A 23,730-nucleotide genomic window follows, 5' to 3' on the forward strand; every position below is an offset into this window, starting at 1 on the left:
GTGATTACATATTCTTTGCATCATTATTTTATGGGCATCTGACTCTTTTAAAATTCAGACGAGGTGATTTTGAGCATATTGAAGGTGTAAGCATAGATGGTCCTTAGTTTCACTTCATTGACAAAGTGTGGTGTCTACAGGGACATACCCATGCATTAATTAGTGGGCTAAAGGAGCAAGAGCCAAGAAATGAAATCAAAGAAATACAAGAAACTATCACCATACATCAGTGAAAATTGCATGCACCAAGCTCAACGCTGGTGGTGGATACCAGCATGCACTGTGTACTCTGCAGAAGAAGAGAACTTAACAAAACAACTTAGAAACTAGTGATCAACATAAGAACTAAAAGTTATATTGGCATAAGAAACTCTGAGGAAGAGATTAAACTATTTTCATTGCAAACAAGACTCTAGCTAGTGATACCACCCTGCATCTACATGAAAGAAAGTTCCAGGTTCCAATCTTGATGGTGCTTTCTAATCTAAGTATATTAGATGGTGGTCCCCGCTATTACTCTTAAAAAGAAATAAAAATAAAAGAAAAGTCAATGAAGCCTTCGCATTGGTTAACATCTATTAGTCAATTCCCTCTGCATTCTGGCTGCCAAAGGAATGAGCCTTTATTTTCAAACCATCAAAGTAGAGGAGCCTATCCTAAAGAGTTGTTTTGCAGCAGACATATGGTAGTGAAACTGGATACGAACAAATGAAGATGCACCGAGGAGGAGAATTCAACATGACATGTTGAAAGAAGTAGATGAATTATGAAAGGAAACAAGGTTTGGTATTTACTTGCCATATTCTACAACGGCTAACATCCTAGCTTCACAATTTGCACCATTGCAAGATGAAGCTAGAAAAGCATAATAGGAGACTCTTGCCTAATCTTTATTACACTCTTTCTTTAATTGCTGCTCCCTCAGATTCAAGATTTAGTGAAAAAGAAATAGAAGATATCATCAGCGACTATTCTTCCTCACTCGACTTGTTTTCGAGTGAAAAATCCACATTCATCTGATATAGATCAAATAGTGTGACATGGGAGTATAGGTACTTGATCAGCTTTAGAGATCATTAAGGTACATATATTTGGTGCATCAGAAATGTAAACAACTATATTAATTGAAAAAAGTTATATATATATATATATATATATATATATATATTCTTACAGCAGATTGTAATGACCACTAACAGTTGGATTCATATTAGTCTCAAAAGGAGCATCTTAAACGTCCTAATATAAAATTGGGAATTCTGAGTAACTGTAAACATGTGATGCCAACTGGTTAGTAACATATGGGTTGGCATCATAACTTCAAATTACAAGTATAGGATTCATGAGTCTTCTCCTTCTCTTCCTTGCTTTCCTGATGATTCTCATAGTTCTCTTCCCTAGCTTCAGCCATCAAATAGCTCTCTTTTCCTGTTGCGAGAACAGAGATATGTCAAATCAAAAGAATGCAGATATGGTTTTCGTTGCCTCGATGCATTTTTGATTTATGTGCATCATGAATTATAGTTTTCTAAAGGATAAAATATGCAGCATTTGAATCTTCCTTATCAAGCATCTTTTGGAATTTGAATCATCTTATTCAACACTCAAGTTAAAGGTATCAGTTTCAACAACAAAACTATCTATACATAACTCAAACTCCTGCCATTCCCCTAATGCATGTGCATGTCCATGTCCATCCCCATTCCTAATATAAACTCCTTTTTCTAATAAACACGGATCTCAAAATACACTCTATGATATGGTGCAGGAGAGAAGCACACTGCTTCAGTTTGTGTTGTACTTATCAAATCTATCTTTACCAAATTGGTCATTGGTTTCACAGCCATCCATCATCCTTGCTACGCTTGGATAAAATATGCGTCAAATACTAGTGCTGATAATGATAATGATAATGATAATGATAATGATGATGATGCTACATCAACGAGAACAATAGTAATTAAAAATTGTGTAATCTCCTACAGGTATAAAAAGAAATCAATGTTGAGATATATGATAAGTATCATGGAATACTCTTAAGTTTGCCTTAAAATAATAGAAAATAGAATATGTGCGATCATAGAAGTATGCTGCATTGGATTTAAAGGACTTCTTCTATTTGGTTGCCTGGTCTACACATCCATATTAGGAAAAATGAAAAACTATGAGTGCATTATAATATATGATTTTTTTAGTGCAATTCTTGAGAACTAAAGAAAACATCAATGAGACAACATGATCAACAAAGCTGCAACAATCATAATATTCTACAATTAACACGATCGAGGCACATAATGTGAACATCACGTAGAGAATATTGATATTAAAGAACTTATAGATCTTGGATAGATTTTTCTACATGTGAGCATGTTAAAAGAAGCATATGAATCGAATAGATTAAGGGCAAAATTTAATAGAGATGGTGCGAGGACTCATGCGGGTGTGTACTTGGTCTTACATTAATTATTCGTTAAGAAAATCTTAGATATTTATGCAAGGTTTGGCTAGTCTTTTTGGATAAGATCTTAGACTGTAACAAATGGTATTAAAACTAATGCAGTCCATAGCCTATATTGACTACCGAGTACTGCAATAAGAGTTTGTTAGGGCTGAGTATGGGCCAATAATGGTGTTTATGAATGAACGTATAGATTTAAAACCTTAGTACTGCAATAAGAGTTTGTTAGGGCTGAGTATGGGCCAATAATGGTGTTTATGAATGAACGTATAGATTTAAAACCTTAGTCTGGCAAGGATGCCATAATTTAAATAGAAAAAGTATATGTGAACCTGTGCGGACATATATTTAGTCTCACATCGGTTATTTATTGAAAAAATCTTGAATATTTGTACAGAACCAAGGAACTCAAATAATGCCTTCTAGCCAACATTTTTAGGTGAGGTCTTGGCTTGTGACATATAGACCTAAATAGACAGGCATGTGTAGCATATATCTAGTTAGCCTTGAGGGCAATTTAATAGAGATAGACCTAAATAAACAGGCATGTGCAGCGTGTATCTGGGAGTCCTCAAAAAAGAAGTAGATTCATATTTGTGCTAAAGTGCATGGGAGGATAAAAAATGAAAGGAACATGGATAGATGTTTTGGGAAATGATTTAAAAAAAGAAAGAATTACGGAACCAGACTATAGATCCCTGCTGAGATGAATAAGGTTTGTTGTATACATCACATCCCAGGAAAAATGGAATAAATGTAATGCACCTTATCTTGAAAAAGGCAAGAAGCAACACAGTAATTGAATTGAATAGAAACAAATGAAGTATACAAACGGTATAAGAAACATGTTATGATTATCTCCATCTCATTGGTAAAGGCCCTACAAACTTCTTGTAGTTTCAGTAAACGTGCTTCGATCTTCTCTAGTAAAGCAGAAAAAGCTGAGGCAATCTCATTTAATTTGTTAGTGGTAGAGGTCTTGACTATTTGCTCAACAACGGACTTGAGGTTTTCATCAAGGAAAGCCTTGATGTCATCTTCCCTCTTGGGCTGCTGGTAAAGTTCATTGCTATTGATTAATATACAGCAACGCTAAAGAAGTTTTAAACGGAATACAACATGCTTGATTACTATTTTCTTACCATTTGCTGCTCTGAATTGTCAAGAAGAAAAATCTTTTGTCGTATTCCCTCCACTGAATTTTAACACCATTTTACAGAAGTTAATTAAAACAATTTATTAGTTAGAGCTTCGAAGCACCCTATCAAGAACTAGTGCTCAGAATAGCATGCCAAAATATTCTGTCCTCTCTGTAGATAATTAGATGCAGGAAAAAAAATTGTGCTAGTAAATCTACCACAATGTTATCAAGATAGAGAAACTTTATTTAACACTATAATCTCTTTCTATATGTAAATCAGTACATTACTGACACTTACTTTCCAGTGATATTTCTTTCCCAGCTCTATTTACTCGCGCAACATCAGCCTGAACAGAGTCCAGCACCATCCCCAGCCTATTTACAGAACATCCCATCTGTCAAATACTATATTTGTTAAGATTTGACGTTTCGAGATTCAGCCCATATTGAGCCCACAGCAAAGTTCGCGGCGAAAAACGGAGTCCAACGAGACCAAGATCATTCCAAACGGAGCTCGAATGGAAAAGATACGAGCTTTTGAAGTCGGTATGAAATCCGAGGCGACGGAAGACTGCCGGCGGCGGCGCGGCGCGCAGCCCAGGCAGGGCCAATGCACGGGACGCGCGACCCAGACATGCGGCCCAGCCCGTGCGCGGGCCCGCATGCGCGCGCAGCCCAAGCCCGCACGCGCGGGCCAGCCCAGGCCTAGGCGCCTTGCCTGGGCCTGTACCCCGATCCACCGTGGACCGGACGGTCCATGGCGGACTATGTGGACCGCATGGGCATTTTTCATGTATTTTTTACGGTCCACAGTACTATTCTATGGACCGATCGTGATCGGACGGTCCAAAGAGTTTTCGGTCTTGATCCGACAATTCAGGGACTTGATTTGGCTTGTTTAGGAGACCTAAACCTAATCTAATTAGGTTAAACCCTTGTTTAAGGCCTTTAAAAGGCCTGTGCCTCAACAAAGAGCTGTGGTGATTGGTTTTTTGCAAAGGAAGCCATGCGGAACTTGAGAAAAGAAGGAGAGAGAGATGTGAGGCCGCTGTGAGAGAAGGAGCAGGGCTTCTGGACAGCGGACACCGGTCACTTCAGGAGTTCAAGCGGTCTTCCAAGAGAGAGAGTTTTTGAGAGAGGAACTTCTAAAGAGAGAGAATTGAATGTACAAGGGTTGAGGGTGAGGTCTTCTCTTGTAAAATTTTCTTTTTCATAGTGAAGTTTGCATGCCCCATGGAGGCGAGCTCTTTTGTGGCTGATCTACGTATTTTGATTATTTTGTTTTGTTTCTTCTTTCTTTTTGCTGCATCGCGTGGTACTGAAAAAGTCTTGGGAGGTGATGTCCTGGCCAGACATCCACCCAACAAGTGGTATCAGAGCAAGGCGGTACAATGACGCAGATTGCAGCGGTGGTGAGCAAGACTGAAGATGGAGAAGACAGGAACAATCAAGATGGAGATCAACAAGTTTGATGGTAAGAGCAATTTCTCCTTGTGGCAGGCAAGAGTGAAGGACGTGCTCATCCAACAGGGATTGATCGATGCTTTTTTGTGCGATGACAAGCCGACCACCATGGAGGTGCGGGATTGGAAACAGCTACAGATGCAGGCGGTGAGCACCATCTACATATACCTGACAGATGAGGTGGTGATCCATGTGCTGAGCGAGACTTCCCCGATGGTGCTATGGTCGAAGCTCAAGGAGTTGTACATGACGAAGTCTCTCACCAATACTCTTTTCCTCTGAAAGCAGTTCTACCACCTGCGGATGACTGAGAGACAGAGCGTGCAGAAGCATCTGAGCCACTTCCAGAAGATCCTCACCGACCTCCTCAGTGTTGGTGAGAATGTTGAGGAGAAGACCAGGGTGCTGATTTTGCTGGCGTCGCTTCCTCCTTCGTACGAGTCCTTGGTGACTATTTTTCTAATGGGGAAGAGCACTATTAAGATGGACGAGGTCACCACGGCGATACTCCAGAACGATGTTCTTAGGAGAGAGAACCCAACTTCGAGTTCAGGTGGCGGTAGCTCAGCTTTGGTGGCTTCTGGAGGAGCAGGAGGCGGTAGACGGAGCGTCAGAAGATCGCAACGAGGATGGTCCAAGTCCAAAAGGGACTTGAGCAAAATCAGGTGTTACCGATGTGAGGAGTTGGGGCATCTAGCCAGAGATTACCCTCAACTCAAAAATCGGACGGTGGCTGCTATAGCGACGGCCGACAGCGATTCAGATGGAGATATCCTAGAGATATCTAACGAGATATGTACTTCTTCCCAATAGTGGATATTAGATTCTGCATGCTCCTATCATGTATGTTGCAGAGAGGAGCAGTTTGACTCCTTGGAGAACAGTGAGAGCACTATATATCTGTCGGATAGATCGAATTGTGCGATCAAAGATATTGGGACGGTCAACTGAAGGACACATGACGGTGCAGTGAGGAGATTGGGGAGGTCCGATACATATCTAATTTCAAACGAAATCTTATCTCACTTAACAGACTAGATTCGAGAGGCTACATTATGGTAGCTGGTGGAGGAATCCTGAGGGTGCTACGCAGCGATAAAATTGTGCTGGAGAGGAAGAAGGGGAGCAGAGGACATTATTACCTGACAGGAAGTCCAGTGCGAGGTGGAGCTTTGGGAATCAGACAGAGCTCAGAGTGAGGTGGAGCTCCAGGAGGCGGATCGGGCACGAGACAGGAGACTCGAAAGGACGAGAGGCGACGTCGCAAGGTGAGATTCCTATTGCCGCAGGACGATGTCCCGAGCAAGTCTCAGGTCAGGAGGAACACAGCATACGACGGAGATGGGATCGAGTAGCCTGGCTCGACTCGCATGTTTGCCCATCCATGATCAGCAAGCGATTGCCCCAGGGCATGAGGGCGAAGAGATCCAGAAGCTCTCGGAGTTTGGAGGAGGTCGAATATCGAGTCGAGATAGAGATTGTTAAGATTTGACTCCTTGAGATTCAGCCCATATTGAGCCCACAGCGAGATTCACGACGAAAAATGGAGTCCAACGAGACTAAGATCACCCCAAACGGAGTTTGGATGGAAGAGATACAAGCTTTTGAAGTCGGCACGAAACTCAAGACGGCGGAGGACCGCCGGCGGAGCGGCGGCGGCGTGCGGCCCAGGCGAGGCCAATGCACGGGATGTGCGGCCCAGCCCGTGCACGGGCCCGCACGTGGACATGGCCCAGGCCCGCGCACGCGGGCCGGCCCAGGCCCAGGCACCTTGCTGGGCCCTGTACCCCGGTCCACCATGGACCGGGCGGTCCATGGCGGATCGCGTGGACCACGTGGGTGTTTCCCAGGTGTTTCTTACGGTCCACGGCACTATGGACCGGTCACGATCGGATGGTCCAGAGAGTTTCTGATCTTGATCCGACGGTTGAAGAACTTGATTTGACTTGTTTAGAAGACCTAAACCTAATCTAATTAGGTTAAACCCTTGTTTAAGGCCTTTAAAAGGCTTGTGCCTCAACAGAGAGCTGTGGTGATTGGTTTTTTGTAGAGAAAGCCGCACAGAACCCGAGAAGAGAAGGAGAGAGAGGCGTGAGGCCGCTGTGAGAGAAGGAGCAGGGCTTCTGGACAGCGAACGCCAGTCACTTTAGGAGTTCAAAGGGTCTTCTAAGAGAGAGAGTTTTTGAGAGGGGAACTTCTAGAGAGAAAATTAGGTGTATAAGAGTTGAAGGTGAGTCTCCTCTTGTAAAATTTTTTTTTTTATAGTAAAGTTTGCATGTCCCGTAGAAGCGAGTTCTTTTGTGACTGATCTATAAATTTTGATTATTTTATTTTATTTTATTTTTATTTTTGCTGTATTGTATGGTACTGAAAATGTCTTGGAAGATGGTGTCATGATCAGATATCCATCCAATAATATTCAAGTTTATTGTTGGATGCTTTTGACAGCTACAACTGAGATTCTTCTTGCGCTGACTTTTTAGGAGCAGATGAAACCCTCTTTGATGAATTATCCTTTTCTTGATAGCCGAACCTCTAGAGAAACAGACAAGAAATCAGAAAGAGATTTGAAAACCATAGAAAGAAACAAATGTGACCCATCGGATGTAAGCTGTGAGCTATATGACTGCCAAGTCAAACCAGCAAAAGAGGGATTACAGGCTATGATTTGAAGCATAGAAAATCATCAATTAACTGATTGTTTAACCTATGATTTTATCGATCTGATGGCATGGTCAAAATTTTTCAGATCTTGAATTTGTTTAAAACGTAAAATGATTTTATCATCTTATGGCATGATTAAACTTTTATAAATCTAGAATTTTACAAGAAATGAAAATTGTGGCAGCTTACAGTTAAATGATTTCATCACCTTATGGTACGCTCAAACTTTTCAGACCTAGAGTTTTTAGAAAATAAAAAACTTTTAGATCTAGAGTTTTTCAAAAAAATAGAAAAATTTTAGTTGTGAGATCAAAAGATATCCTCTTTGATGAATTATCCTTTTCTTGAAAGCCAAACCTCTAGAGCAACGGAGAAGAAATCAAAAGGAGATTTCAGAAATTAATGAAAGAAAAAGGAAATGCAACCACAAGCTGTAAGCTTTGAGCTATGTGACTATTAAGTCAAACCAGCAAGTAAAGAGGAATTACAGGCTATTAATTGTAGCAAAGAAAATCATTAATTAATTGATTGCTTAATCCATGATTTTATCATCTAATGTCATGATCATACTTTTTCTGATCCGGAATTTGTTTAAAAAATGAAATTATTTTATCACCTTAAGGCATGATCAAACTTTTTTACATCTGGACTTTTTTAGAAAAATGTGGCTGTTCAAAGGAAAATGATTCTATCATCTTATGGCATGGTCCAACTTTTTTAGATCTGTATGTTTTTTAACAAAAATATGGTAGTTCAAAGGAAATTGATTTTATCATCTTATGGCATGATCAAACTTCTTTATGTCTGGAATTTTCAGAAAATCAGAAAATTTCTAGATCTAGCTTTTTCCCAGGAAAAAATTGGATGAGGTTTGGGATTGAACCCGACGTGAATCGAACACGCAACCTTCTGATCTGGAGTCAGACGCGCTACCATTGCGCCACGGATCCTGGTTATGAATCGCTATGTTAATCCTTTATTTCACGAATGGAGAACGTTCGGCTACAAGAATTGACGTGACAAACAAACTTCTTCCTAATCATGTCAGGCAGACGGGCTGCACGGGTTTATATCTAAATAAGGTAATGTTCCTTGTATGTGGTGTCTTACACAAAACCAATCATAGCCAGCTGATAACTATGTCAGATCCACTTTAGCTTGGTCAATAATATTCCCGTAACTTTACCCTCAAAAAATATTCCCGCAAATTCAGACTTGATTCACCACATTTGTCATTTTTACAATTTAGGTGTGATCCAGCCTTCCTGTTACAGACATCATAAAATCAATCTTAAAACTTCCTCTGCAGTAAATCCATCAGTAGCATGGTCTCAATTGAGAAGTGGAAACTGCAAAGTCACCACTAAATTTTCTGCCTTTTGACGAATAAATTTATATGGATGCTATCTTCTAAATATTTTCATATAATCTGGAAGGATTCATTGATCTGTGGGTACTCCGATTTTGTTAACTGAAGAACAATTGCAACAATTTGAGGACCCAGGCTGTTAGCAAGCAAATGCACTGACATATGAAATGCAATTACGGAACCCACCATACAAAGTTAATGCAGCAAACTCACACAGAATATGCCTCAAATCGACCTAAATAACTATCTTCCTGGACTTTATTAAGGGACCACGATGCGCCTTAATTCCAAAAGTTGGGGCTAATCAACCCTAACGGTTAGGAATTTAGTAGTCAATCCACTGTTAAGACTTCCATATGTTGTCCTGGATTTACAGTAAAAGCCTGGAACTACAAGAAGAACTGAGATTAAACCTTACTTTGCCTTCTTAGGACAGAAGTGGAAGTATAAAAAACTCCCGATGCCAATAATTCCAAACTAAAACGACAGTCCAAAAGGAACGATAAAGAAAACAGAGAAGAGCACAGAGACCACGTACAAAGGTCTATCACCTCCAAAACCACAAAAGCTCTCCCAGAAACAAGTGATTCGCAAAATATCGAAATCTGTCGTTCAACCGCAGAGAAAAGAAGAAAGAAAGACACTAATCTGGACGTAACATTTCGATCTACAGTAACATGTGATGTGGGCAAGAAACCAAACTCTATACCTGATCGATCATCACAGACTCTTCCAGAAAGCTGGGAGAGCGACGGCCCTTGGGAAAAGGACTGCTGAGATTGGGATCTGAGCTGAGACCCCTGGCTCCTCCCCAACCCCGATCCATCCGCTCCAGAGCTCATTCCCTTCGATCTGCTAATAAATCAAACGAAGGAATACTTAAATAGATAAATGAGAGCTTAATAGAGAAAGGATCAAAATTGGGATCGGAAGGAGAAGGATCGAAACCTAGGAGGAACCACGGAGATGGAGCTGAGATCGCAGGCCTTGTTGATATTTAACTTCATCTGATCCTCGGAGCGAGATCTGGATCTCTAGAAACCCTAATCCTCGATCTGTTCTCGAAGATTTTTGGAAGAGATCGGTAGTTTTTGGAGCCCTAGATCTGTCGCAGGTGATCGGACAAAGAATTTCGCCTTACAGAAAAGGAGTGGAGTTTTCGGCGCGGGCCGGGGGACGCGATTTATATACAGGACCTAAATTTGAATTTTCTACAGTATTTCGAATTTGTCCTCCATTCGTCGATTCAATTACACCTGTATCCAGCGACGTATTTTGTGTCGTTCCTTTAAAATGGCGTTTGGAGACCAAATAGAATGGCCATAATCATTTAAGATTATCGGTGATCTAAGTTATAGGATAATCTAATCCTCAATAATGTAAGATCAATATATGTGATATGTGATAGATCATAGTCCAATGATTAAAGGTGCATGAATATCCATAAGTAACATATTTAATCTTTCATGAAAATTTAAGATCATTAATTATATAATATCAAAATTATTTTTGATATATTTATTGGGTATCACGCAGCAGAATATAAATATTTTTAAAAAATTTTAATATGCATATCAAAAGCTTTAACAATTAAAACTAGCCAACCGGAACTCAAACCTTCAAATTACCTTATAAATGTCGAACAAACCAAAACCAACCATGTAAAGAGTTAAAAACTTATACTTTCTAAAATAAGTAATATGATAAAATGGTGATCTCCATGAGACTTCAAAGTAGAAGTCCTCCAATGATGATCCACACAGAAGATGATCAAAGTTCTTCCCAACTGGTGCAGCGCTGCAGCCTTTTCTTTACAAGTATGCTGTCGGCTTCCTTCTCGAAAAACAATCGCACCAACACTCGTTTGCCTTCAATTCCTCCACTAGGACCACGCCAAGAGAGTTCTCTTCAGAAATCTCACAACCTAGGATTTGATTTTGTACTCCAATACATGAAAAATCAAACCCTAGGATAAATACACCACACTTGCTTTTTTTCTCACCTCTCTTATTTCTATTTTTTTCCACTCAATTTTTTTGTCTTTTTGCTCTAATTTTTTTTGATTTTTTTCTCTCTTATCACTCACCTGAGAACTAATTTTTTTAGGATTTTAACCCATGTGGGACGTCCCATACAAATATAAAATGAAGGAATGGCAGGGAGTCTCAAAGGGCGCCAACTCTTGGTGCTCCACATTCCTATGTTGAGTATTAAATTTCTAATGAATTAATTAGTGCAGAAGAGCCTTCATACAGAAGGACTCCTCCTCTTCTATGTCCAATAAATTCTCTGGATTAATTTAACATGTGACAAATAAGAAATGAGTGGATAAACAGGAGGTGGTTATGTGCCTTAATGCAAAAGGACTCTTCCTTCTCTTAGGCGCCAATAAATATAGGGCAGCAATAAATAAATGGCGTGGATATGATGGCATGGAGGACTCCTTTCCCATCTGAAATACTTTCAAGATAAGAAAATAAATCAAATAAATTAGATCTAATCTAATTAGATCAAAGGTAATAGGCTAAGACTAGCTCAAATTCATTTGAACTAACCTAATTGAGAACTTAGGTTAATATAATGTGCTAGAATATCAAATTAATCCCTAGAATTTATATTAAATCTTAATTAAATTAGATCAAGATTAAATTTTAAAGTAAGTGATCCATTGGATTCTAAATCTAGCTAGCAGTGGACTCAAGCTCTTGACCTAATCTTAAACCGATTAGATTAGGTTAGCCCAATTACGCCAATTAACTAAGACTCTTTATAATTAATTTTTGAATTAAATTTTTTTAATTTTTATGAGTTTACAAGTTAAAATTAACGTCTAGCAATGTATTATGACTACTTGAAAGAGATAAAATTTGATGAAAATATCAAAAATATCCTTTAGTAGTAAGTTACCGTGCAATTCAATCTTTCAGTCATATAACATCCCAGATGAGCTATGGGTATATAATTATATCAAGCTTAATTGCTTATCTAAATATATTTCGATCAAAAGATGATGATTCAGTTGATAATATATTAGAAACTTCTTTCTAATTATTATCCTGCTTTGGTCAAATACTTTCAAAATCATCAACAAATGAGATCACATAGGATGTTCGCTCTTCTTATTAGGAGTGACCAATCTCTTATTAACCACTCACAACCTTCATATATACTTCATCATATCCAAAAAACCCCACATAAGGATCAGAAAATCAAGTTAGAAAGTAAACCAAAATATGAATTCATGTACATAAAGTACCATAGTGATCTCAGGTCAAAGGATCACTTGCACAACTCCCACTAGAGAATAACCAGCTGACATATAAATAAGACTCTATCAGATATTCTCTCGTAGGTCAATTCAGTGAACTCATTCTCTAATGAGCATTCGCATCCTTATATTAGTGTCATCACACAAGTGGTTGTGAGATCAACCACTCTTCCCACTGAGTATACATAGGATGTGCCAGTCTTATTGGTGTTATTGATCTCTGACTCAATGAACCAATGACTGAAAATATTTTAGATTAAAGCTATCAAAAATTTAGGTCTCACGGGCGTGATCTCATCACAGTCCTAAAATCATTGTCCAGACCTATAGGGTTTATTATTATCTTAAAACAATAATAAGATGTAGCATATAATGAATCAAAATATCTATTTTATTAATTAATAATATCAAGTACATGAGTTTGAAAGAGAAAATATAGAAAAATACTCCATTCCATCTCATATGCGATTGGCTTATAGAGCATAATTCTTTCAATCTCCTACTTGCACTAAAGCTAATCACCCCTATACTTGATGCCCATGCTATCTCGATGGAGGCAAACTACTACAATGACAAGGCCTTAGTGAATGTGTCTGCTATATTGTTCTTGGTATCAACTTGCTCCATGATCATATCGCATCTTTTGACTATCTCCGAATAAGATGGAACAGCCTTAGGATGTGCTTGGATGATGAGACCTTGGTTCTTTGGCTGGAGCAATTACCCCAGTATTGTCATAATAAAGAGGCATTAGTTGTTCAATTTTCAGAACCATACCCAATTCTGAGATAAACTTCTTCATCCAGACAGCCTCCTTAGTAGCCTCACTAGTAGCAATGTACTCAGCCTCAGTAATTGAGTCAGTAATGGTTTGCTGTTTGAAACTCTTCCAACTTACTGTTTCACCATACAGAGTGAACACATTTAGATATAGATTTGCTATCATCCGGATTAGATTGAAAACTAGAATCAGTATAATCTTTCAATTTCAAATCAGATCCTCCATATATAAGAAAAATATCTCTAATCCTTTTCAAGTACTTGAGTATATTTTTCATAGCTTTTCAATGATCCTCTCCTGGATCTGCTTGAAATCTGCTTACAATGCCCAAGGCATAAGCTGTAGAAAATTTACAGTAGTATAGTACATGCAATTAAAAATTTTATACAGCAAAAATAATAGATTAAATAATTTAATCTTAATCATATATATAAGATCTAATCTTAGACTACCATATTAGGATCTTTGATATAAAAAATATGTGCTTTAGATCTGAAAATAAAAATCACATCGATCTCATCGATGCTAAAATTCTACATCTAACTATTAGATCTATCATAGGAATCAAAATAAGTTAGAGATCGTTACCAAATAAATTTTGATCTTGATCTTCTCTATTCCAATGATTGGAGAGAGTGTTCCTCAGGTCACTCACAGCCACACAAAATTGTCTGGCCTCTATAGAAAAATCTAGGCGAAGACTGGCACAAATCAGGGACTCGGAGATGCTAGTCTACGAATAACTTCGACAGCTGACCTTTTTCTTCTTTTACAAGTACCTTGGATGCTCCAAAGTAATAGAAGATCTGGAGAAAGAAGAGAAGAGGAGGAGAAGAGGTTTTAGAAATGAGAAATCTACAAAAAAATTGATCATGGGATGTCCAAGAGAGGGGTCCCTTTTTTATAAACTAGGAATTAGGATTTTCCAAGAAAGGATGCCATGAATCAATGCCAAAACCTCATTTTGGCATCCCCAAAAATTTTAAAAAAATCATTAGAACATGAAGAAGAAATTTGAAGTCTCACATGCTACAGGATTCCTCAAAAAAAATAAGAAAAAAAAATATGGCTCTAACAATATACTATATACGAAAAAAAATTTTCCTAGTCTGCATCTTATTTCTAATTCGGATTGCATTTGAATTAGGCAAGAGATAATATTATGGCTCATCAGCTATAGCCGACCATCCTTATTAGATCCTCTCTCATGATGCCAAAAATCACAACCCAAATCCAATTAGACTTGTAGAAATTGGCATGGATCCAGATATGACGCAAAAGATAAGAATAGAGTCCTAGTCTGACTTGGACTCTTCATTTCTAATTCAATGCTAATCCAAATCAAATTTAGATTGAAACCACTGATAGAAATAAACCTAATCCAATTAAAATCTAAATATCTCATCAAATTTTTAATTCAATTAGAAATTAGTCAAGTCTAAATCCTGATCGAATCAGGATCAAATTTCTCTTATAATCGAGTTTGATCATATCAATCCCAATCTGAGTCGAACTGAATCTAATTCAATTAGACTTATTCCAAAGCTCTTTACTCAATCAAATTGAGTCAATTATTAATCTAATTACTAATTAATTCTTCATAAATGATAGAGTCCTAGTCCCAGTGGGACTCTTCCACAGAGTCCTAGTCCAAGTATGACTCTTTACTAGAGTCACAATTCAATTGGACTCTTCAACCATCAGATCTGATCAAATCTTCTAATACGTATGACCTCATAGGTTCGAACTGAAGTCGGTAGCATAGAAATAACTTTTTATACCAATCGATGTAACCATGTAGCAATGATGACTCGACGACCAGATGGGTCGAAGTGTTGCAAAGCAACCTTCTAGAACCTACTGGCGTATGGTTATCGTAAAATTCATCTCTTTGATCCAAATGCTCAAGGTGACTTAGGATTTAACTGTAAATCCTAATTAAGTCAATCACATTGTATTTCAACCTTTCAAATTTATCTCATAGATTATTCTGATCAAGATTTTGCTAAATTGAAATACACTGATGCATATCTCCTACCAATTCAGAGGGGTCAATTCCATCTTGACTCACACACCGACTTGATAAGTACTTAACTGCACCTAGTATCTTTCCATCACTAAGTTAGAAACTCAGATAGTTCGATACTAAAGTACAGTGAGTTGTTTACAAGTCATTGTGGTGGTCTCAGATTGGAGAGACACTTATACCCATATCCTTCACAAGCTAATCTTGATAGCAGAGTGCTCGGCACATGGTCATGTTCGATGCGAATGTACTCCTACATTCTATCTGCATGTCATAACAGTATCTCCATACTCTTTGGTTAAGAGGACAACCAACTCATATGGCACACAATGAACTACACTTGATATCGCTATCGTCCTAATAATAGCGTATCATTTGATCGCAAATAATTTTAAGGACTTAACGATAAATCCTCTTTTATCGATTAATATATATAGTCTTAAGGACTTCATTACAATACAAGAGTTCAAAAATGATCAATTTATAATAAAAATATCAAATAATTTTTATTAATAAAAATTTATATATAGTTTACAAGATGAGCACAATCGTCTAACGATTGGCTTTGGAACACATTTTCCAACAAACTTTCACTTGGACTAAAGCCAATCGGTATAGTATCGTATATCCATCTTCGATTTGTGGTCATCAAACTCTTTGATTTTGAGAGCTTTAGTAAATGGGTCGGTCAGGTTCTCCCTTCCATCGATCTTCTGAAGGTCGATATCACCTCGATCAACGATCTCCCAGATAAGGTGATAACGATGCAGAATATGTTTGGTGCGCTGATGGGATCTCGGCTCTTTGGCTTGAGCAATGGCTCCAGTATTGTCACAGTATAACAAGACAGGACCATCAACGAAGGGTACCACTCCAAGCTTGTCGATGAACTTCTACAACCATACAGCTTCCTTCGCAGCATCGGATGCCAAGATATACTCTGCTTCGCAAACAGAGTCTGCTACAGTATTCTGCTTGAAACTTTTTTAACAGATTGCACCACCATTTAGAGTAAAAATATAACCCGACACACTCTTACTATCATCATAGTCTGACTGAAAGCTGGAGTCAGTGAACCCCATAAGTTTCAAGTCAGTTTCACCATACACAAGCCACTAGTCCTTAGTATTTCTTAAATACTTAAGAATGATCTTTACGACCTTCCAGTGATTTTTTTCTGAATCAGACTAGTATCTACTCACTACCCTAAATGAGTATGCCATGTCTGGTCTCGTACATGTCATGACGTACATGTTGGAAATAGTGTCCCAAAGCTAATCATCAGTCTGTTGACGGTTGTGCTTATTTTTATATATGTACATGAATTATGAATTAATAAAAATTATTTTGATATTTTTTATCATAAAATATTTTATCTTCTAATGAACTCCTATGTTATGGTGAAGTCCTTAGGACTATTTAGACTCGACAAAGGAGGATTTGTCGTTTAATCCCTAAATCTGTTCGTGACCAAATGATACGTTGTTACCAAGGACGATAATGTTTATCAAGCATAGGTCATTGTGTGCCATATAGGTTGGTTGTCCTCTTAACCAATGAGTGTGGAGACACTGGTATGGCATACAGGTGAGATGTAAGGGTATATCTGCACTGAACATGACTGACTCTGGAGCTATTTCTGCTGTCAAGATTTGCTCCAATGGAATATGGGTATAAATATCCCTCCGACCTGAGACCGCCACGGTGACTTGCAAGCAACTCACTACACTTAGGCACTGGACTACCTGAATTTCTAATTCAGTGACGGAAGGTTGCTGGGTGTGTCAAGTATTTGACTTGTCGGTGTGTGTGTCAAGATGGGATTGACCACTCCAGTTCAGGAGCTGTATACAGTCGTGTTTTAATTTAGCAAAATCTTGGTCAGGGTAGTCCTAGTGAGGAGTCACAGGACTGATTGAGTTGAGCACGACTCGGATGATCTAATCAGGGTTGATAGTTTAACCCTGAGTCGTCCTAAACACAGGGGTCAAAATGGATGAATTATACAGTAACCATATTCACGTAGGTTTTGAGTGTTGCGATTGTGACTATTCGACCTATCCGGATATCGGGTACCATTGCTAGATGATCACTTTGATTAGTATAGAAATTGATTCCTGTGCTACCGGCTTAGGTTCGAACCTGTGGGGTCACACACATTAGAGGTTCCTATCTGATCTGATGGCTGATGTAGAGTCTTAATGTTCGTGGACTATGAGTCCTATGTGTCTGGGACTCTGTGATCGAGAATCAAGATTCTTTGATCACAAGTCCCACACATTTTGGATACCGGGGTCAAGAGTTGTTGGAAAATGTGTCCCAAAAAGCCAATCGTCAAGCTGTTGACGGTTGAGCAACCAAGTATTGTAATTGATTTGTTAATAAATAAAATATATTTGGCATTTTCATCATAAGCTTTCATCTTCTAATGAACTCCGTTGTTATGATGAAGTCCTTAGGACTATTTAGATTCGATAAAGAGAGGATTTATCGATTAGTCCTTAAAACTGTTCACGACCAAATGATAAGCTGTTAATAAGGACGACAGCTTCTATCGAGCATAGGTTGCTGTAGGCCGTATGGGTTGGTTGTCCTCTTAACCAAGGAGTGTGGAGACACTGGTATGGCATACAGGTGAGATGTAAGGGTACATCATCATTGAACGTGACCAACTCCAGAGCATTCTGCTGTCGAGAATGTCTCTGATGGGATATAGGTATAAGTGTCCCTTAGACTTGAAATCACCTCAGTGACTTGCAAGCAACTCACTGTGCTTTGGTACTGGACTAACTGAATTTCTAATTCAGAGACGGAAGGCTTCTGGGCATAGTCAAGTACTTGCGAAGTCAGAGTGTGATCGAGATGGGATTGACCACTCCAAGAGTTGGAGAAGAATGAGTCGCTGTATTTCAATTTAGCAAAACCTTGGCCAGGGTGATCCATCAGATGGATTTGATATTTTGAAATACAATGTGGACAACCTGATCAGAGTTGACAGTTGAGCTCTGGGGTGTCCTATGATCATTTTGGTCAAGGGGATGAATTATATGAAAACTATATCCGCATGGGTTCTAAGAATGTTGTTCTACACATTCGACCTATCCGGACGTCGGGTACCATTGCTAGATGGTCACTTCGATTGGTATAGAAATTTGTTTCTACGCTACCGGCTTAGGTTCGGACCTATGAGGTCACACACATTAGAGTTCATGATCCGATCGGATGGTTGATCAACGATTAAGAATCATTATAGGGTTAAATAATCAATACGATTGACATTTAACCCAGTGCAAGTGTTGCAGGAGGATCGATTAGCAATTTGATTGTTAATTGGCTTAATTTGATTAAGCCAATGGGCTGAGATTAAGTCTAATTAAATATGATTTAATTAGATTTGGTTTGGGCTTGATTGGATCAAGTCCAATTGGTTTATTGGATAAGCCAAGTGCAAGAAAAAACTAGTCCTAGTTCAACTAGGACTTGGGTCAATCTAATTTCTAATTTGATTAAAAATTAAATCAGATTTAAATCTAATTTAATCTGATTAAATTAAGTTCTTAATTAGGTTAAGACCTATTTTAATTGGGTTGATCTAATTTTGATTTGATTTAGTTTGGGAAACCAAATTAAAACAAGTTATGAGACAGAATCCTAGTAGGACTAGGATTCCACCTTGCGCCACATAAACCTTCTCCACGCCCTCTCTCTTATTCAACGTCAATCTCCACTTATTTTGTGCGACAAAAGCCCTCTCCCAGATCTCTCCCACATTCACAAAAGGTCTCCTCTCTTCTTTCTTACATGGAAGGTGATTTGGATCAAATCTAAAAGGAATAAGTTTGGATTTCGAATTCTATGAGATAGAGTTTTAGAAATCCAAAACTCTTTCAATTTTGCACCGAATTTATCCAAATTTTTTTTGGAATTTTCGTGGCTTTTAGGGTTTATATTGTACACCCTTTTCTGATGATCCATGCACGAAAATATGGAGGAGGTGCTCAAGAGTTGGGCGTCCCTTTACTTGCCATGTTTGGATAAGCCTTGACTGGGTGTTTGACCTAGACAAGGACTCTATCATATCTCTCTATATAAGATGAGTTTCTTCATGAAATTTTAAGGAGAGATAGTATTTTGAGAGGCCTTTCTGTCATCCAAAAATCAGAGAGAAATACCTTTAGGTTGTGGAGATATAAAATACGCAAGTTAGGGCATCTAGAGAGAAAAACGTGAAGAAGAAGAGGGTCTTCTTCTAGGGTTTTTATTTTCATATCTTTCCTCCTTCCATCTTGAGTTTCCTGAGAGCGTCTCAGATCTGAAACTCCTCCTTCTACTTTCCATCTTTGGAAGAGTCCAAATCAAGAAGAAGGACGCACCTGATCAACCATCAAAGAAGGATCAGCGCAGTACTAGCATACTGTGCTGATTTCCTGAAGCAGGACTTCTGATCGAGATTCGTGGGCTCGTGTGGACGACTCCTAGAGGCCGGACGCGTGTGCGGCTTGCAACATCATCCTTAAGCCCGGATCAGCGAGGTTAGAGCGTCTAACTTGCAAGGTAATAGATCTGATCTATTATTTAATACATACATTAGATGTAGCTAGCATAGAAACATGTTGATATGATCAACATGTAGTTCATACTATATTTATATATATTTTAATTTCTGATTTAATGCCATATAATAATCATGTAATAGAATCTTAGATCTAGGGATTTTTTGATCTTAGAAAATAAATTTTGATTTATTTTAGTCTTCCGCTGTATGATCTTGAAAAAGTTTCAAGATCTAACCCTGAAACCCTAGATCTGGTTCCTACAATTGGTATCAGAGCCTAGGTTTTTTATTACATGATTATTTATACATGCTTAGATTATTTTTTAGATTAGATCTAATTTATAATCTGATTATTAAATCTGAAATTAAAATTTTAGATCAATCACAAACTGCAAGGTTGTCCTGCTGTAAGGTTTACCCCTTACAGTGCAAAGGTTGTCCTAGTTTGGGTAGATCTATCTTTAATCATAAATTTGTTAGATATGATCTAGATTAAATTTATGATTTATTAGATTTAAAAGATGTTTAAATCTGAAATAAAATCTCTTTGTTAATAATTTTTATGCAAAGAAATTATTTAAAGTTGAAATTATTTCAATTACATGAACCTGTTTAGATTAGATCTAAAGTAGTTTCATGTTTATTTCACTTGCATCTTGATTATGAATCAAACATGCAATATGATTGGTAGAATCATATTGTAAAATTATTTTACAAATATGAAAATGATTTTTTGAAAAGTCGAACCCAACCCTCAGCCCAAAACTTAATTAAGAATTAAGAAGTTGTTTGATTAGGTTCTAGGATTGTGAATTGAAGAACCTAAGACACAAATCATAACACATTGGGTTAATGGGTTAGTGGAAATTAGGTCCATTAATTGGGTTAGACCTATGGTTAGATTAAAGATGGACTTAATTAGAGAATTGACTAAATTTAATCAATTGTTGTCTTAGATTAGGTCAAGGATTCTCTAGATCAATTACAATAGTTGTAGTTGGTCAAGTCCATGTCTTTAACGAGAACCAAATGGATTTGATTCTTGGCTAAGCGGTCTAGCACGAACTGTTAGGTTGATCTAATCGAAACTAATTAAACCAGTTGGTGTCTAAGGTAAACCAGACCAGTGGTTTTTAATTGGGAGCCCGCTTACCTGGCCATTCATGATGGTGTCTAAGGCAAGTTTTGGCAGACCCTCCCACTGATCGAACTTACCTGGCCTCTTGGTGAAATTATGTTTTGATCGGATCACTTGACTATTCGAGCTGACCCATGTCAGCTAGGTAAATCAGTGTGACTGATTTAGGTGCTCCTAGACCAGCCCTGGTCTCCCTTAAGCTGACTTGGTGAAGCCAGTGGGAGGATCATGATAAGCTGGTTCATCTGACCTCATCCTCTATATTATTTAAATCCTCTAAAATTATTAGGTCCTTAAAATGACAAAGTTATGGAGATAACTGAGTCATAGCCTCCCATTAAGGTGTTTGATAATGAGTCCATGAACTCAATAATCATTGCAGACCCAAAGGCCTGGTGCTTGTTGACTAATGGAATTATCACTCATCATATGACGACTTGGAAGTATCTCTCTAATGGTGGTTAGGTGAGCCAACCAAAGTTGGGCTTAATCATTCGTTGGTTAGATACACCAAGTATGATCATGTTAATGGTTGGACCTAACTGGATCCTTACAGTGGAGGCCAAAGCCTACTGATTAGGTTTCTGGGGCAAAATTAAAATTACTAGAAATTGTTTAGAGAAACAATTGGTTATGAACCTACCCTTAGATGTACATGGGTTGGCCAACCAAAGTTGGGCTTGTGTGCAGTCTAAGTGGATTCTAGTACCCGCTAAGGAATTAGGGTAATTCCTCGAATTGGAGGTAGAGGCTACCAATTCGAATAAAATAGTGGGAGAAACCTTTTGATTAAAGTCCAAATCTTTAGGTTTAATGAATCAATTACTAATTAGGTTATGGTTCTCCTTTGTGCAAATATGGCCACTTCCCTATCGCTCCGATCATTGTTGGACAATGATAAGTTGGTGGGACCCAACTTCGGTAGCTGGTACCGAAAGTTGAAGATAGTCCTGGAGCATGAACGGATCCTATATGTGATAATGGATCCTGCACCTGAGGAGCCAGCTGTCAATGCACGTGGAACAGTTAGAGACACTTACCAGAAGTGGCTCAGTGACCGGACCACGGTGCGCTGTATCATGCTGGCTGCTATCATGAGCGACGAGTTCAGTCGCAGATTCGAGACGGCTCAGCCAAAGGACATGCTTCAAGTGTTGGAGGATACCTTTGGCACACCCGATGACGTAGAGAGGCACAAGACTAGTTGTGCCATCTTCAACACCAAAATACGGGATGGAGTCTCTATCACTGATCATGTATTGTACATGATCGAGCTGATGGAACGATTGAGCAAGCTCGGCTTTCCCTTGAAAGTAGCTTGGGAAAGATGCAATACTGAACTCGCTGCCCAAGTCTTGTCTCCCATTCCTCACTCATTATAGAATGACAAAGCCTGAAGTAAACTACCATGGGTTAATGGGGTTGCTTCAGAACTTTGAGAAGGATCACCAACTCCTCAAGGAGTCGGTGAACTCAGTGAACTCAGTGGGAGGTACATCTTCTGGTTCTCGACCCTTTGAGAAAGGAAAGAAGAACAAGAAGAAGAAAGTCAAGAAGGTGCAAGTTCAGGCTGGGACATCTGTGCAGAGTCAGACCAAAAAGATCAAGCCTGATAAGAGTCTATTCTACTGGCAAGCACCCTAGATTAGATAGTGTGTCAAATATCTACTTATGGCATTGAAGGCTAGGTCATATAAATAAGAACAGAATAAACAGGTTGACTCAAGAGGGAATCCTCAAAGTCAGTGATTGTGAATCACTTCCAACCTGTGAGTTCTGTCTTCTTGGTAAAATGACCAAGTCACCTTTTACTGAAAAAGGTGAGAGAGCTACTGAGCTCTTGGGCCTAGTACATACTGATGTATGTGGGCCCATGAGCACCAGTGCTAGAGGTGGATATTTCTACTTCATAGCTTTCACGGATGACCTATACCTATATGGATATGTCTATCTGATGAAACATAAGTCGGATTCATTTGAAATGTTCAAACGATTCTGAAGTGAAGTAGAAAAATAAACTGGAAAGAGTATTAAAACTCTTCGATCTGATCGAGGAGGAGAATACCTTTCTAGTGACTTTCTCACATATCTAGGAGAGAATGGGATTCTCTCTCAATGGACTCCTCCAGGAACACCACAGCATAATGGTGTGTTTGAAAGGAGGAATCGGATTTTGTTAGACATGGTCCGATCCATGATGGGTTTTGCTAGCTTGTCGATATCCTTCTGGGGATATGCACTCGAATCGGCCTGTTATCTATTAAATAGGGTTCCAAGTAAGTCTGTAATTAAGACTCCATATGAGATATGGACGGGACGTAAGCCAGCACTTTCACACCTTAGGGTCTGGGGGTGCCCGGCCTATGTCAAACGATTAGTCACAGACAAACTTGGACCTAGGTCTGACAAATGCTCATTCATAGGGTACCCCAAAGAGACAAAAAGATATTTTTTCTACCATGCTGATGAACAAAAGGTGTTCGTCAGCCTTAAGGCAATCTTTTTAGAAAAGGAGTTCCTTGGTGAAGGAACCGTTGCCTCTAAGGTTGAACTTGATGAAGTTCAACAGGTAGAAGGACCGACACCAATAGCTGAACCTGAGTCGGATATGATTAGATCAGATCCGGAGCCCAATATACCTGCACCATTAAGGCGATCCGGTAGAGTACCGCGTCAGCCGGACAGATACTACGGTTTCTTGGTCCGGAACGGTGATCCCATCAAACTTGATGAGAATAATGAGGATCCGATCACCTATATGGATGCTATGCAGAGACCTGATTCCGAGAAATGGCTTGAAGCCATGAAATCCGAAATGGAGTCCATGAAGGTCAACGATGTATGGACATTGGTTGACCCACCTAAA

At 38.8% G+C, this 23,730-nt stretch overlaps 1 non-coding gene and 1 pseudogene across 1 annotated transcript; both read right to left on the minus strand.

The window, feature by feature from the left end:
• Positions 1-1,141: 1,141 nt before the first annotated feature.
• On the minus strand, positions 1,142-10,226 carry LOC105034042 (putative recombination initiation defects 3; annotated as a pseudogene).
• TRNAW-CCA (transfer RNA tryptophan (anticodon CCA)) lies at positions 8,606-8,677 on the minus strand. Its single transcript has one exon. It is a non-coding gene; the product is annotated as a tRNA-Trp (tRNA).
• Positions 10,227-23,730: the final 13,504 nt, after the last annotated feature.

The sequence above is a fragment of the Elaeis guineensis genome, chromosome 11 (assembly GCF_000442705.2).
Source record: "Elaeis guineensis isolate ETL-2024a chromosome 11, EG11, whole genome shotgun sequence".
NCBI lineage: Eukaryota > Viridiplantae > Streptophyta > Magnoliopsida > Arecales > Arecaceae > Elaeis > Elaeis guineensis.